The sequence below is a fragment of the Penaeus vannamei genome, chromosome 19, assembly GCF_042767895.1.
Source record: "Penaeus vannamei isolate JL-2024 chromosome 19, ASM4276789v1, whole genome shotgun sequence".
Taxonomy (NCBI): Eukaryota; Metazoa; Arthropoda; class Malacostraca; order Decapoda; family Penaeidae; genus Penaeus; species Penaeus vannamei.
This window is the reverse complement of record NC_091567.1, coordinates 26,816,379-26,821,378: the sequence shown is the minus strand read 5'-3', so window position 1 is coordinate 26,821,378 and position 5,000 is coordinate 26,816,379. Positions and strand designations below refer to the sequence as shown.

General features: G+C 37.2%; 1 protein-coding gene across 4 annotated transcripts in view; it reads left to right on the top strand.

The window, feature by feature from the left end:
- Window positions 1-5,000, top strand: part of lolal (lola like) — a 52,365-nt gene that overhangs the window by 320 nt on the left and 47,045 nt on the right. The gene's annotated exons all lie outside the window — the stretch shown is intronic.

Below are 5,000 nucleotides of genomic sequence, written 5' to 3'. Positions count from 1 at the left end.
GCTGAGGCCAATGTAAAGCTTTTACTTTTTTGCTATTTTCCTCCTCTTCTTTTTCTACCCTTTGGCTTCAGGAAGTGTAGACGATCTGGTTGATTTCGTTTAGCGGCCATGGAGAAGGGTATTTAGGTCTCGGTGAGTCTAAAATAAGGGAAGGAAAGTGCTTTCAGTCTTATGTTAATGTCAGTGTTTACATTCAAACCTTAGAAGTTTTGCTCGAGGAAAACAAAAAAAAAAATTTGCCCTGCAGTTTATATGCTTCCTCCTTTGTAGAGTAAATGCGCTACTTATGTTTTCTCTTTTTGTTTAGGTAAGAATGGTATATTTTGATTTGGTTGCTAGTCGAGTGTGACAGGTCATTATATATTCCAGTTTATTTTTCTAGTAGAAAAGAGAAATCATATTAATGTTTTTTTACTCTTTTGTTTGGAAATTAACTTAGTTGATTGTTCATTAAATATTTCAATTTATATGTAATGAGATGTTTGTAGAGACTTTCAAAACTGGACTTTCGTATTGTGATTATATTGGGTATGTTTTATCCTGTGAACTGTGCATTGGGAACTTAGTGGGATATCTGAAGGAAGTTCAAAAATATGAATATCAATAAAGAAGTTCTGGTAATTGTTTACAAAGTAACTTCAACCCTCTCTAAGTCGGTATTATATTTGTAGGGGCACTTCTGGGAATCTACAAATATCACCATATGAAACAAAATCCTTCCATAACCACGGTCTTTCTCCCTGTACCCCCACCCAATTGCCTTACTTCTCCCAGACCTCCACCTGAGTAGCATAGATTCATCTCTGCACAACATTTTTTGTGTCCTAATTTCTTCATTTCTGATATTATTCTTTACCTGTGCAGATTATTTCATGTATCAATAAGTAGAGTTTTTCCCTCTCTATATGAGTATCATTGGATTTTCCCTATCTGAGTACGGTAATTATTTGAATATATATTTGTAGTTCTTTACTATAAAAAAGTAGATAAATAAAAAATCATCATCATCATCATCATCATCATCATCATCATCATCATCATCATCATCATCATCATCATCATCATCATCATCATCATCATCATCATCATCATCATCATCATCATCATCATCATCATCATCATCATCATCATCATCCTCATCATCATCATCCTCATCATCCTCATCATCATCCTCATCCATCATGAAATGCTATTAAGATGGAAGAAAAGCATGCAAAGTATTCGAGAAGGTCAATTTTAAAGTGTGGAAATGCATAATACAATTAAAAAAATAAAGGTTCCGAAATTTGTCTTGCGAGACTAAGTTCCCATCTTCTCTTATTGGCAAAGTCAGTGTAAATAAATCATGCTACTCATAAGATGGCGCACAGGAAAGTAGTACGAGTGTAAAACATTTTAGAGTAAATTTATACATTCATACCATACTTTGTCCATAACTAATATAAAGTACTAGTATATTTCATTAATCAAACAAATTTATCTGTTATCTAATCACATTTTACGATTGATATAATTTGCAGTGATGTCACTGTGTGGCACATTGATACACTTCTCCAGTAGGCCTGTTGCTGTGGCAGCTCGGGAAGCACGCCGATCAGAAGGGGGCCCAGTGGCGTAGCCCCCGGTTTAGGAAGGTTTTTGTTTTTTACAGCACCCAGCTAGGGAAGCACGGCAATCACAGTTACCCCCCCACCCCCCCACCTCAGATTCCCCACATGTCCCCCAAGATCGTAGGGGATAAGGGGAAATATATAGGAAAAGAGGAATAATCCATCTCCTATAATTCCCGTAGATATATACATCTTCACACACATTGTGGCGAAATAGAAGTTGAACCTTTTTTTATGGTATTATTTGTTTCATGAAGCTATTTGGTACAGGGTAAACTTTCTCTCTAATAGAAGGAACAACAAAATTTATGGCACTTTTCATATATGGCATTTTCCACTTTACAACACATAAGTAATAATTTGGTATACATTAATTTAGGTAAAACCTAATGGCACTTTCACAAAGAGAGGGAAAAAAAATACTGATACATAAAATAATCTGCGTAAGCAAAGAAAAGCGTCAGAAATTTAAGAAAATAACTTATAACAAATATCGCTTCGAGACCTAACCCGTAGCCGATGGGTGGCATGTATGTACATGCCATGGCTGTTGTGGATCGAAAAACGGATGGCATCATATCATACCCATTCCCGCGCCACTGGCTCGTCGGACTGAGTTTGTTTTTCTCCAATAGTAAGGGCTTCATTTATAATGTAAAGATTTTAGGCAATGACACCTATAATGAAAGTAAACCTTCAAAATTATAACATTTTTATAAATTATAGCAAAATAGACAATTTTAGGTGCCAAATGTCGTTCGCAAACTACTGATCGAGCTGGGCGCAAACGGGAAAATGCTGATGCACGGCAACAATCCTGTTATTACGTCCACTTGCCAAACATTTTTACCTGTCGGCACTGGCTTAAGTGTATGAAGATTGGCTTGGGGCTGGCAGGCAGTACCCAAGATTAAGAAAAATGGTGACCGGCAAACCCTGTGGGTTAGAAAGGATTTTGGTACAAGGAGTAATAGGGACTTCATCTTGGAGGGATGCAGTCATTTCATATTTGCAATGGAAAAAACAGAGTCACACATATTATACAGAGAATAATTCATGTAAAAAGTAATAATAATAAAGTTGGATGGGTTGTGTGAAGCAACCAAAATTGCTATGATAAACTACTAGGGAGGTCTACAAGTAGTCTCACTAGAATATAAATGATTTGGGTTGTAGCCATTTGCATTAGCCTCACCAGTTAGTAGAAGACAATGGTATTAGTTTAACTAGAAAAATTTGGCTAATCTTTACAGTGTGGATGCACTAAGGGCAAATTGAAAATTATATTCTTGTTGAGGACAAAAGGTTGCAGCCCTCTATACAAAAAGTAACTTGCAGACATGAACGGTAGTGCCACAAATAAAAAAAAAAATCATGGAAAGTGCCGCTCTCAGCCAAAGTACACTCAGTGCTCGTAAGCACACTGAGGTGAAGACAATAGTTCCCTGGGAGTATTGGGGGGCAGAGCCCCCCATCAACCCTGCCTGGGTGTGCTCGTAAGGCACACCCAGTCACAGCAACTTCAATTGATAAATAAATTTACTGACATGGAGTTTGGGACTTAGTCTCTGGCAAGTGCATCCATACTGTCAAGAATTGCCAAAAAAATTAAACAGATGTGTTTATCAAGCAGTGATTAGCAAAGCTGCACTACTAGTATTTTGGAAATATTGGACTTCATTACCTCTCTTGCTATTTTATCTTTACATAGGAAAATAGTCTATATTTGCTGAACCATGCTTCTTCTTATTATTCTTCTTCTTCTGCAAAGTGCAAAGGCCACTACACCCCCTAAATCCACATCCTTGGAGGACCCATAGGCGATCTTTAAGATAAGATGTAAACTGTTAATTCAATAGACTTTGTTCACCCACTTGGTGTACGATGCGCATAACACCTTATGGTGCTATATCATTAAAGTCAACAAATATCCTCCATGTATATTCTGGCATTATTGAGCTTGAACTGTTTCCTTAACCTCTTTGATCAGGGTGTCATGAAAAAGTTTTGGTTGAGGGCCAGGTGACGTGAACATGCCAACGTGGGACAAAATAGACGCAGGCCAGGATATGCAAACATACTGTCATGAACAAAGGCCAGGGTGATGGAAAAGTTATGCATTGGGTGCACAAACTTCTTGGAGGGTGATTATTTGGTGTTTAGAAAGGGGCATTTCCATTATTCTCAGTGATAGATAAGGGTGGAATGTAATATCTGTAAGCCATGACTTGAAGACGTCATTTTCATGCTCAGCATCGTATTTCTGGCCATTATGACCAGTAGGGCAGGTTATAGAACAGAAAATTAGATATTACAAAAAATGAAGTATATGACCTTTTCTTCTTTTTCTTTCTTTCTTTCTTTTTTCTTAGTGAGTTATTTACTACATAAAGATGGTAGTCCTTGCAATGAAAACAATCTATGGACATTGGGGGAAAAAAAAAAAAAAGCAACATAACTAGAGTCTTGTCACTGCACACGAGTGTGTGCCTGGCAAATCAGCCATGTGGGTAACCTAATGCCCGTATTTTTGTCCATGTGATTGCCATGGATCCAAAGGGTTAACTGATGATAAACTTCCTAGGTGCATCACTAGTGCTTATCCCACATCATTGATATATATCCTGTACTGATATCAATATACACATCTTTATGATGCAAGATCCAGGTCTGATCTGCCTCAAATAGTCAAGTTTCATGATCCCCTGTACAAAAATCATTGTGAAACCTGCCTTGTTTATGATTGACAGGGCCTGATTTATTTCTGTGGTTATATTACACAACAGTCAAGACTTTGGCTAGGCCTAAGCTATGTACAGTTGGCCTGCCTGCTGTGAGACGTGACACACATACATGTCATATACCATTACGTTATGTCGACTATAGCCATACCAGTCACTGCACATTAGTTCAACCCATTTGTGATGGGATGATATCCTATCACATCATTGTAGACTATTCCATAGTCCGGGATTATGTCTTCATATTTATGCTGTAACCAAGATCATAGAAGGCAGGGTGATTGTATGTTTCCAGCATTTATGAGCTTTTAAATACAGGACACCATGCACACCCTGATAGTTTATGTATAGCAGTAGGGGCTCTGGTCATGGAAAAAAAATCTACATCTATTGATTGTTTACCAGTGAAGGAGTTACTGCAGGTGGCATATTTCTGTATGAAATAACTTGATTTTCACTTTAGGCAGGCAGTATCAGAGGAAAACCATCACTGATTTCAGTAATTTATTGATTCTAAATATTGTCAGTCATGAAAGTCACATTATGAGGCAGCACAGCTATATCCCAGAAATTTCTTTGAAAATATTATGAAAGAAATTTTCTAAGACCAAATTATGACTGAAATCTTAATTTAGTAAAGTTTTATTGA